The sequence below is a fragment of the Thalia democratica genome, chromosome 6 (genome assembly GCF_965202585.1).
Source record: "Thalia democratica chromosome 6, ktThaDemo2.hap1.1, whole genome shotgun sequence".
Taxonomy (NCBI): Eukaryota; Metazoa; Chordata; class Thaliacea; order Salpida; family Salpidae; genus Thalia; species Thalia democratica.
In genome coordinates, this window is record NC_139170.1 from 50,463,149 (window position 1) to 50,476,857 (window position 13,709).

Here is a 13,709-nt window from a genome sequence, read left to right on the forward strand (position 1 = left end):
ACATTGCGGAAATTAATTACAAATACTTTTTAAGTTTACTTATATTTACAAAAATATATTAAAAAAATTATAAAATTAAAGACAAAATATAAAATTTTTACATACTTTAGTTGTTTTTTCGAACTTGATTTCAGGACTTTTTTCAAAAACGTTGTCAAAAATATTCAAAAACTAATTATTTATTAAATTTTTTAGCAAAAAAATGCTGTTAATTGTAGTGTTAAGTTGTAATATTTTATTCTTTGAAAATCTTAAACAATTATGAAAGTTATAAATTTTTGATTTAAAGAATAAAAAACAACATAGGTTTTAATTTTCTTTTGTATTAGAACGTATTATTGGTTACAATTAGCTAAATGCAAACGTTTAAATAACTAAAGTAAATTTTTAAGCAAATATAATTTAGAACTTTATCACTTTGATTCCTATAAATCTTACTAAATTAGCTTGGTTCATTATTGAGTTAGTTTAATTTTTTACCTTACTACAACTTAAACAGATAAAAACGAAACATCGTATAAAAAACTTGTACCACAAACTAAAACAGATTAATTTAATTTACATTGTCTGCAGATCAATAAAAGTAAACTAAATGTATTATAACCAAAGCTTGATTCTGTACACGTAAAAAAAAAAACGCTTCTATAACTTTTGATATAAAAAAATCTCAATTTGAAAATACTGAGTGAAAATAATTTTCTGTTTAGTTTTTTCGTCAAGTGTCACAACTGAAACCATAAATAGATACTATGTCCAACACAACTGCTGTTTTTTAACATTCTAAAATGTTTTTGAATATTTATTTTAAGTTAATTTAAAAGTTAAAATTAATAAACGTTTAGCAAAAATTTTAGTTCTTGTTTATATTTTCAGTAATTTTGAAGTTTTTATAAAAACGGTCTGTATAGGATTTATTTAGTTTTATATCTTAATATGGTTTTAAAAAACTTTAAAGCTTATATATTGTGAAAAATAAATTGTTTGTATAAGTAAAATAAATTCGGTAAAAAATCATGGTTAGAAGACTTTTTAATTAGATATAATACTTTAGTTTGTAAAACATGCTTCATTGTTTACAGTATTTCAAAACTTGTTATTCTAGCTAGAAAAATTAGTGTTTTTATTTTGATAAAGTTATACTAAAAGTAGTAAGGAAATATTATATTTCACGTTTAAAATTTAAACAGTTTTACCGAATTTCAAATATGTTATGAAACGGACGTTAGATTTTACGAGAATGTTATAGTCAAAACAATTTCCTAGTGTTATTGAAAATATAATAAAATTTTATAAACAGTTTGTTATGAAAACAAACAAAAGCATACATAGATAGGAAGTATAACTATCTTGTTTATTATTTAACTTGATTTTTTTAATTTACTTTACAGCAGTGAACACCTTTTATTAAATAAGACGCTATTTTTGTTTTTCAGTTTTCGATTCTACTGTTCATAAAATAAATTTACTTAATGTTATAATTAAAAACAATATGGTAAGCTGCGTAAAAGCGTTTACAAAATTAAAAACAAATTTTCGAAAAGGAAAGAAATATCTAATTTTTAATGATTTCAGCGAAATAAAAACCTAAACCACATTTAAACGTAAAACTTCTCTTCATAAATCGGAATCACGTTTTACCAAAAGACTGTTATGTTTTTCTTTCTCAATTTAATTTTCCTCGCATGAAATTCGGAGCTTAAAATCAGAAAACGGTGTGATTTGTCTCAAACGTCGTAGTGATCGATTTTAAACGTTGTTTTAAAACAAATTTCACAAATTTTTTATTGATTCTTTGCAACATTTTCGTTCACAGGTAGCTTTTGTTTTGATATCAGATAAAAAACATTGTGCTTAAGCCTAAGGTATAAATTTATATTTTTATGTTTTAACACCAATTACTTAGCATAATTATTAGATGTTTTAAAGTATTTAAAAATAACTTTGTAGTGTGTAATAATTCCAAAAAATTTGTAATACTAAATTATAGATTATTATATATTTTTTAAATTTTACGTTTCAAACTATTTTAAAGTTCAACGATTACGCACGCTTATGTAAAAAAGGTTAAACATATATGCATAAATGCTTAGTTAACTTTTATAACTCTGACTCGTACAAACATTCAATTCAACATTTTTTCTAATAAAATTTATAAAACTACTGTTGCATGTAACTTTACTTACAATCATCAAAAAAATTATTCATTTATTTTAAAAAGACATTGTAATGATATGTAGTTATTGAAGTAAATGATAATAAAACAAATGTTTATGCACTACTTCGGTTTATTACCTGGTTTCGGTAAGCGTTAGCTGACTTTTTCAAATAAATTCAAAACAGTAAATAACATTTGGAAAATGGCAGTAATGTGAATCTGAACTCATTGATGCGTAAAAACATAAATAATAACTGGGTGAACTTAATATTGGTATTGATTAATGAAAATAAAAATTAAAAAAAAAAAGTTTAATAAAGTAGATGACAAAAAAATTACAAAAAAGGTAGTCGATTTAATATTTCATTTACTATGCCTTGATTTGATATGAGTGACAAGAAAACATAATTAGTTTATTTTTTAAAGAAACATTTTCTCTTTTTTGTGTTATGTTGTGTAACTGAGAACTTTCTTTTTTTCTCCTGAAGTAACTTAAAATTCGAATAGTTGTTTTTTTTTGTTTTGACGTAAAACTTTTAACTTAAATTAAAATAATTAGTAAAAAAAAAACAGTTCAAATATTTTAAGGTTTATCAATAAATAAGTTAGCTATGAATCCTTAAATCTCAAAATAAAAAAATACTAACCTGTTTAAGATAATGGAAATACAATGTTTTGTTTTAACTTTAATAAATTTTTTGTAAATCGTTTACTAAAAACCGTTGATGTAATCTAAAAAGTACTTAAAAATTAGAGGAAACATTTTTTTTATGTATAATTAGATTAATTGGCTTTGTTAACCTTAATAATAAAACAAAAAAAGATTTGCTTCTACTACTTTTGTTGTTTCGTTACAATGTATTGCTGTATTTAACAGTTTACTTTTAATTTCTGTCGACAAACACTAATTTAAAGTTAATTGCCATGAACTTTTGTATCTAAATTTATTTAAGTTAAATTGCTCAAAAAACTAAAGTAAGTTTTTTCAAAATTAATTGTTTACTATTTTATTTTAAATATAAGTAATGTGAAAATTGTTATGTAAAAAGGTTTTTTTGTTTTAAAAAATTATATAACACAAGAAAAAAATAAAAATATAAAATCTATAAAAATCTGTAAAATAAAAAAAAATCTGTTTAATAAAAACAAGCTAAATAATTATAAAACTATTACAAAGTCTTATAAACTTTAGACTTGATTTTAGCTATATTGAGAAAATATCTTAACTTTTAATAGCTTATTTAACATTACCCAGAGCTTTCTGAACAAAAATAACAAAACAAAAGGAAATTCAAAGCGATTAATAAAGGTTAAAAAATTGAACTAACATACTAATACAAATTTCCCAGCTACTAATACCTTTTTAAGTCTTGTAATAAAACAAACAGTTTATGCAACTGTTGCTGATATGAACATCCGTTGTTTTAATTTAGGTAGTACAATAAAAACATGCTTCAGTAAATGATAAATAATATTGTATATTTTCAAATTGTTTTATTTAATCTAAAACGAAAAAAAATACGTAGAAACCCGCTTTTACGGAAACTTTTAACTAATAATATTTGAAATTAAATTACTAGAGGCATCATGGCTATTTCAAAAGACTGTTGAAAATACAGGCAATAGTGATTTATTACCAGTTATGCAACAAAGTTATTCTAACTATTTAAAATTAGCACAGTTTGTAAGGCTATAAGAAAAATAAACGTACTTTTTTAATTAATGCGCGTCAAGACTTCTGTCTAGTTTTATTATGACGTATTTTCTTATAATTTAATTTTGCATTTAAAACTATTTATATTGTAAAGTTTGGGATCTATAATTTATGTTTTTATTTCATTTATAAAAGCTTACAAAATATTTTTATTTAGTAGTTGTTTGCACTTTGTACATGTAAAACAGTAGTTTTAAGTTTTAATATTATAAAAGTAATTATTTAGTTAGCCATTACAACATTGCTTTATAAACGTATTTTTGTAATAAATAATTAGTTTAAGAGTAAGTTCATTAAAAAAGTAATTTAATTATCTTTATTTTTTCTTCATAATTTTAGTACGTTAGCTGCTTTTTAAGAAAAACTAATTAAAAGTTTTTAAATATATCTATAAAGCGAGCATTATTCGTTAAATTTTACATTTTTTAATGGAGAATATTTAAAGAACATTATGTTTTATCAATTTAATGACTCAATTTAATTTTTCAAAGTTTTCCGAAATAAGTTAAATTCTAAAGCTAAATTATAAAAGTATATTTTGTAAATACACTGAACCAGTTTTAATAAATATATCAAAAAACATGTACCATTTAACGCAATCACATCATGACAATATGTTTAAATGATTGTAAATAAAAATTGATAAACTTTTTTTTTTCTGTATTTTACTACTAAAATAAGCAAAATAAATATCTTTAAATTTTCTATTTTTTCCACATAAGTATATGCTTAAGTTTTGAAATAAAACGTGTCCACAGAAATGACTTTTATGGCTTGTTAATTTTATGACATAAACTATCACAAAACTTTATGCAAATTTGTTGATATTGTTTTGTATAGTTTAAACTATTCTTGAAGTTAGTAAAACAATAACCGTTTACGTTTGAAAAATATTTAAAAGGCAATGGAACAAAAATGAGGTTTTTGACGATATATTATTATACTATTTGTTTAAATATCGTAAAAATGTTTTAATTTCATATATAAAAGCGAACTTTTTATCTAAACATGTAAAAAATCTACAAAATATTGTAGATGTACACAAAAACTTACACTTCGAAAAAAAAAAAAGTGCAATAATAAAAAAATTTCTTTTTTCTTTTTGATGCTAGAGAAGAGATAAAAGTAAAGAAAATATTTTAAAAGTCTGTATAGTGTAAAATATCAATATATTTGTGTATGAAGTTATCATTCAAAGTAAGTCTGCAGCTTTAACTACCTTTCACAGCACATATATAATTCTGTTTGTTATGTTAGGAAAAATAGTTAAGTAGCATTATTTTTCCCTATTTTTGATAGCCAAATAAATTTTCAACTGCATACAGTATGTTTTTATTTAAAAAATGGTAAAGTTTTTATTAAATGTTAAATTAAATAGCAAAAAAGTTGTATCTAATTATTGGTTTTCTTAAGATTGATTGTTTTATGGTAGCTTTAAACTAAATATAGAATTTAAATGATAAGAAAGTATTACCTAAAAAAAATTTTATGGTTGAAAAAAATGTACAATTTATATTAAAAATCTGAAGATAGTTTGATTACAACAATTACAACATTAACACGAACAGGTAACAAGTTTTTAATGAAAGCAAGTTTTAGTTAAACAAGAGTATTTTGACTGTTTTATCATACATGTTTTTGACTGTTTATTCAACATGATTTTTGGTTTTGTTTGTCTTACTTACCCTTTTTTATTTTCTTATAATTTTTGTAAATGTTGTAGTTTGGTTTTTTTTACTATTTCTTGTACTTTTGACTACTAATTAGATCTATAAAATGGCTTTTACAAACTTTTCATGTCTTTGTTAAACACTATATGTTTCTATACTGTTTTTGTTTAGTTCAGGATTTCCAAAATTCACTTTCACAATTTCCAATCTGGCATAGATATAAAGTATGTCATCCCGTCATTTTGAGATTACCCCCTACTTAATAATTAACTATTCTTTAACATTGTAGTCCCCTTACCCGTTATTGCTTTTTAATAGTTAAAAGATAGCAAACAGTTAAAAGCTTAGAAGTGTAGAAAGTTTAGAGAAAATGCGCTTGTTTGCTTAATTAAATTAGTTTGAAACTAGTAAAAAATACGTACTGTATACTTTTTTACAGTTAAATTCTTACCAACTTAAAGATTTATTAGTCTAATCGTATTAAAAAATAAATCTAAAACAAAGTTTAATTTCGATATAAAATAGCATCTTTCTGTTTAGTTTTGAAAAATAGTTAACTTTATAAATAAAAAAAATTTTAATCTTTATCTAAAATAGTATTTAGAATTAAATTTCCATGCCTATATAACTTTCACTATACAGTAGAACAAAACACATACTTGTTTTTGTGTTATATTGAAAAATTTATTGTTAACTTAAAATGTTAATAGTTTTACAAAGTATTTATAACTGAAATCTTAGAACTATAAACAATATTTAATAAAAAAATAACTTAGTTTTATAGAGCTGACTAATTAATTAGTCTACCTTAAAACATCAATAAAATGCCAAATAATTCTAAAAAGAAAGTGTCTCTAGCAAGTTTCCCGGCAGAAATGAGCACAAATTTATTTTTTGAAACTTTCGGATCCGGCAGAACATGTGTGACGTCATCACAAAATGAGAGAAAGACAAGTATGACGTCAGTAGTTTCAAGCAGTTCATTTCTGAAACCACCTACTACGTCATCAAATGGAGGTTTATAAGCTTAAGCATTTAACACAGACGTATATAAAAATTACATTTTATTAAAAAAAAACAATTCCCACTTGAAAAACGATACAAAATTATGTAAAGTCGTTTTAAAAGTCCATTAAAATATATTATTCTAATGATTTTTTAAACAATACAGCAACTTAAAAAAGCAGTGTTATTTGCTGATAAATATACAGTCTTATTTCAAATGTTTTTGTTTAGTTTGATCTTTTAAAAGTAGGCTAGCAAGCTATTTATTTATTTTAATTTGAACTAACATTTGTTACAGCATTTAAAAAAGCTGGAGCAATAGTAAGAGCGTTAAGTCCGTACAGAGGTAAAAGAAAAACTTCACTAAAAACGAATAATAAAAACATTGAAGCAAGTAAAAATTTAGTAAATAATGAGGTTTGTAAACGCAACTATACTATAAACGTAAATTTAAGTTTGTTTATCAATAACTTTTGATTTTTTTTAAGTTAGTAAATAATTAAACACAAAAAGTAAAATAGATAAAATAAAAATGTTTACAATAAATTAGAAAAAGTATTTGAATGTTCAGTGTAGCCAACACAACTCAATTAAAAAAAAAAAGTAAAGTATATTGTACCAGGTTTCAACAAACAAAACTTCAAGAAAAAACTCATCAGAAACAAACTCAAGTGACTCAACAAATTGCAATGAAAGAAATCACAAGTCTCTGCAAAGCGGAGACAATCACGAGTATTTGAAAGGTGACCACAACTTTTTTTACAACGCATTTTGTTGCATTGATTTTAAATTTTTATTTTTCCTATCAGATAATAAATACGATTTTTTATGATGATTTTGCTTTTCTTTTTTGCGGAAAATAAGAAGTTGTAAAACAATAAGTGTTTTATTTAAAAGTAGTAAACTAATTATTTATAATCATTTTGATACAATACATTTATAAAAACGATTAGTTTTCAAGGTTCAACTATATAATGTATGTTCATTGATTATATGTTATACAATGTATTATTTCTAGAAAACAAAAATGAGCAAATTAGAAGAGGCAGATCGGAGTTCAAATGTCACTCAATAAAGTTCTTTGATTCGGGAAAAACCCGAAAACGATCCAGAATTAGAAAGATTTCACTGAACAACATTAACGTGGTAAAACTGGGATCAAAATTACAGTCTGCGGTTAAAAGTAGTAAATCGAGAAAAAATTCCAAAAATGTCGAAAAAGATCTTAAAAAATGTTAGAAAATTTTTATATGATTTCCTTAATTCTTCATTAAATTTTAGTAACACAAAGATACTTTTAAATGTAAGTGTCATTTCTAAACATATTTGAAAATTAAAACTTAACATGTTTAAACAGTTTCAAAATATTTATTAAAACTGTTAGAATCCATTTCAAATAATAACTTACTTTAGTTTGTCAACAAGAAAGGTCTACAAATAATGAGACGACTGAAGAAACGTGCGTTAAAATAACTGATTATGACGTAATAAAAAACGATGAACGGAGAAATAATATAATGATTCGGAGGTCGCAATCTTACAAGGGATGCAGGAAAAATTCGTATCCTTATCAGGGATATTTGTGCATTAAAATAAAAACTAAATTTTGGGAAAGGTTTATATTTTTATTAAATTTTATTACAATAACTAACTTTTTATAATAAGTAGCTTATTTTGTGTTTTATTTAGTAAAATATTCTTTTTTTTTGACTTTTATTTGAATTAACACTTTTATGTAACCTATTAGTTATCTACATATCAAAGATATTAAGGAAATAATGGAGCTGTAATTTTACAAATAATTTTTTTCAATTATATTGTAGTGTGTGATAGTTAAAAAAACATTTATAAGTTAAAAAAATTGATTGCCACAAATTTACTAAAGCATCAAGGTTAATTAGTTTTGCTAATTTGTAAAATAAAATTATCTTAAAACATATAACTTGGATAAAAGAAAAAAGTAAAACATATAAGTTAATAGTTGTTTACTCGAGTCTTTTAATTCTTAGAATTGTTTACAAACAAAAATTGTATGAGACATGAAGAAAAGGTGAAAATTAAATTATCTTTTCTGTAATCGGTTTTAGCATTTTAAGTAAATTGAAAATTATCAAAATAAAACTTAAGCAATTAAATACTTCCAGTATGAAGAATTAAAATCTACGTAGAAGTTACTGAGAAAAATTCTTTTATCTTATAAATTGCTTTAATGAAAATCGATTTCTTTCAAAAAAACACATCAGTTTATTTTATCTATATTCTTAACTTATTATTTTCGTTTGCTTTAAACTGAATGCGTTTTACTTTTGATTAAAATAATTAAATTTAGAAAATAAATAAAACTTAAAGGCTACTTTCAGTGCTACTCAGTAACTTTTGAAGAAAGTTATTAAAGTTTTAAAATATTGTACTTAACTAAATATAATTACAGATTCTGGTGTGTAATATCAGAAGGTTGTCTTATTTGTTACGAAAACCCATTTTCTGATGTGGTTATTAACACAATTTATTTACATGGTTACCAAGTTAAAAAAGATGTCAGAAATTCAGCTAAATCAAAACTGAAATTTGTACTGAAAAAAGAGGCCAGTCTTATTTATTATGTAAAACTATTTCAGACTTCGTAACACATACATATTTTTATTTTGTAGAGTCTTGTATAAAAACATATTTTTATTTTTAAGTTATTTTCATTTTTAGAATTTACAAGAGCTACACTTTAGTGTAAACAATGAATATGAGTTCAACAGCTTAATGGAAGTTTTATTGCATGAAACATCTGATAGTTCAAATATGTAAGTTTTTTTTTGTGTAAAAGTTTTTAAAACTGTTCGCGTAAATTTTACTCAAAATTTTGTTTTATAACACGTAAGAATAGGTTTAAACTAAATCAAAACATTATAATAACTAATTAAAACTATAGCTATAACATAAGTATACATTTTGTAAATGCATAAAACAATAGTTATTACTAAAGAATTAAATCAAACAACATTAATCGTCAGTTATCTTATATAACTTTAAAGATCCGTAAGTACATATCGTAGAAAGTCGGATAAAACTCCTCATGCAAGACTAAGTTTTATTGATGATACTACTTTAAGCAATATTAACAGGAAAACTTCGACTGAAGATGTTACATACAAAAATAGTCCTCTCAAATACAATGAACATGTCAGTTGTTTACTATAATACCTAAAACTTAAAACTTTAAGAAGGTTTTAAAATTGTAAATATATAATTTGTGATAAATACTACACATAAAATATCGGATCATTGGAACTAGAAAATAAATATTTAAGAAAACAAAAGTTTTCTTAAAAATTTAAGTTTTTATTTGAAATTAGAAAAAATTTTTATTGTTTAATTTATAAAAAGTATTTAATTTATAAAATAATTTTATATAAATAAAATATAAAAAGTACAAAATGTTTTGTTGTATTTTTACATTCGATCAATAATGCAGTTTTCTAGCAGCTTTTTTATCTAAAAGATAATATTTAATGATACTCGAAATAAGCATTTATCTTTCGTCAAATTTCTAAAGTTGTTCTACTTAAACATTTAGTTTCCGCTTAAATTGACTTCATTAAACCTTTTATTCAAACTTCCTGCAAAGAAGCGTTTGTAAAATGCGCTTTTTAAACCTATACAAAAAATTTTATTGTTTTGAAAAACCGTCTTCTAAATTGATCTGAATTAATCATTAATATTTTTAGCGTTTTTCAAGAAAAATATGTTTGTAGCTCGTCAAAAAATTGTGATTTAAAAAACATCTAAAGATATGTTTTAAGTTCTAGTAATGTGTTACTATTTCTAATCGTATATATACTAATCGATGGTGAATTTGCATTTTTTATGACGTCATAATAAATTCACGTGGTTTAAAATAAGTTTAAACTGTTGTTAGCGATTTTTATTGTTTTAAAAACCTTAACAGTATTTTAACTAAATTAAAATAAGGGTTTTAACTAAAGAATAGCGTGTTTATTATTTTTGACATCAAGTTAGCTCTCAAGTTAAACTAACTGTTTTAAAAAACCTACCAAATGGCTATTGACGGTTTTTATACGTTAAACAAAGTAGCCTTGTATCAAAACAGCAATATATAGTTACACAAATTTTTAGAAACTTTAATTCTTGTGCAGCGTATTATGGTTTTAATTCTAAAACACATTTTAACTCGAATTTAAACAAACTTCAACAGAAAAGAACAAACATAAACTTTCTCACCCCTTCGACCCAACACAACCCGGTTGTCAATGGCAACCAATCTCCACCTAGCGACCACCAAGAAGACAAGGTGTTCAACCAGAAGGTGGCGCTGTTGGGAGAATTGTACCATGTCAAAAGTCAGGTGATGAGTGAGCAGATCTTGCTGGATCAAGGAAGAAGATTAAGCAGGGAGATGATTATTAACAGGTATGAAGAAAAGAAGACAAATCAAAATAACATGAGTAAAATGAACGAAGCATTGTTGTTAAAGTTGGTTTAGATTCAAAGAAACTATTATGTTTAAGTGTTTGCAGCTCGATATATATATAGTTTCTAATGAACTTATTATTTTTTGTTAACTTATTTTTATAACTAGTTAATCACTAAACTAATAATGTTACAGACGGAAAAACTCAACAAAATTAAAAATACAACATTGTGAAAGAGAATTATTTTCGAACAATAAAAAGAGTAAAAAAATAGATCATAAAAGTCTTAAAGAAATACAAAACAGACAAGCCGTTTTAGTAAATAGTCTGAAAAATATTGAGATATCTCTGACAGACGAAAGAAAATCTAAACAGGTGTTTGATTTTTAAATTATTCAAACGTACGTTATATTTTATAGTTGCAACTTAAACGGATTATTTGAATATTTTATTCCTAAAAAAGAAACTACAAACTGAGTGAATATAATACGGAAAAAAAAAGTTTTCAGAATTTTCAACGCTTTTAATATCTAAATTTGTTAAAAAATATGTTTTTTTTTTTAATTTTAATGAGTTTTAGACATTAAAGATAAAATATTAATGTTTCACTTAGTTTAAAAATTTTAACAAACCTGTGTGGACTAAAGGTAAACTAACATTGTACTACTCTCAAAACAGTCGGAACTTTTAAACATCCATCATAAGAAAGAAATTGAACTGGTGGCTTGCGATTACAACTTGTTAGTGTCAAAACGTATGACGTCACAATGGAATAGCAACAGTGACGTCATTAAAGCTCCTCGAAGACGCAGCAATCCCCACGTCAGAACAAGGGAGAAAGTCATCAGCACTCAGAGATCGGCGTCAGTTGAGAAATTGAACTTGATCAGGGAAAGAAATGTGAATGTGAGGAGAAACACTCTGAGTTCTGACGTGACTGATTCTAGGAAGAGCTCGATAAAAGATGACGTGTTCATGTCACCTATGAAATTTATTGGAGTTGTAAGTTTTTATAAGAAATTGATTTCTTAAAAGAATTAAATTTGTTCACAAGATTTGATATTTAGTTAGTACAAAATATATATAAATTTCCTAAGATGTAACGTTAAAAGGCGTTAAATCCTGGAGATCCTGATAAGTTAAGCTTATCGGAATAAATTCCACAGATGTTCTTGTGTTAAAACTTTATTTCAACTAACGGCGTTTCACTGCTCTCAAATAAATTTAAGAACAGATCTACGGAGTCTATAAAATATTAACCCACATTAGAAAAAAGCAGAAGAAACATGTATAATTATGTATAGTATTTATGTAGGTAGTAACTATAAATGAACTTTATGGTTTAAAAACAAAGTTTGGGATAAAAACATAAAATTATAAAATTGTCTACAAAAAATACAAATTTAATAAAAGTAGGCACTAACCTCAAAAAGCTCTAAGAATAGGCAAGTTTTTAAAATGAAAATTAAATTGAGTTGTGCAGAAATGTTACGTCATATTTTGTTAAATTTGTTAAATTTTTTATGACGTAACATTTCTGCACTAATCAATTTAATTTTCATTTTTAAAACTTGCCTATTCTTAGAGCTTTTTTAGGTTAGTGCCTACTTTTATTAAATTTGTAATTTTTGTAAACAATTTTATAATTTTATGTTTTTATCCCAAACTTTGTTTTTAAACCATAAAGTTTATTTATAGTTACTACCTACATAAACACTATAGTACATGCTTTTTCTAATTTTTTTTTATGTGTGTTAATATTTTATAGACTCCGTAGATCTGTTCTTAAATTTATTTGAGAGCAATGAAACGCCGTTAGTTCAAATAAAGTTTTAGCACAAGAACATCTGTGGTATAAATTTCCTATAAATTATTAAATATATTGCAAGTTTTATATTTAGTAAAGTTCATTAATTTCAGGACCGAAGTCTTTTAGAGCTCGATAATGACGTCAGAACTAACAAAAGGTTGAATGACGTAATAAACTGCAAGTCACAAGAAAAAAAGATGTCAACAAGCGCGTCAGAATCCAGCTCATCTGACAGCGGATTCCATTTCTTCCAACTTTCAGATTTGCGATCATCATATGCAAGGGAGAGTTGTCATAGCAACGAAGGATCGCCGTTGCCATGCGTAAAAGTGACGTCAGGTGATGGGGAGAAAGTGGGACGTAATAATAAGATTTGGCGGGAAAAAGTTGACAAAGAAACACTCGCTATTATTAAGGTTCGATTAGACATCATCTTAGTAGAGAGCTTGGTACTTTTTACTTCATACTTAACTAATCTAAGTATAAAAATTTTATTAACAACTGTTTATTTAGCTTCTGTATTAGTATTACAACTCAAAATTAGTACTTTTTCTTTTTTAGGATTTTGAGGAGTTTGCTGCAAGGAAACTTAACAAAGTTCATTATTGTTAGTTTAAATGTCAGTTTTTTCATCAGTTGTCTTCCAGTTTTAAAATGGACGTGTATCTATTTCAGAGCTTTTATATTTGTAAAAAGCAATTTGAATAGTCAAACTTGTATAATAGTTACTTTTGGTTCTATGATGTTGTAAAAGTTTTATAAATTTTAATTTTTTTAAGATTTTCTCTGAATAAGTTATCAAAAAACACTGTAAAACTGCTATTACAGCAACTCTAATTCGTTTCAATATGATTTGAATTGTTTATTTTTTGTTAATTTTTTTTGTTGTAAAACTGCTTTCATTCGTAAACTAAATAAAAATTAATAATGT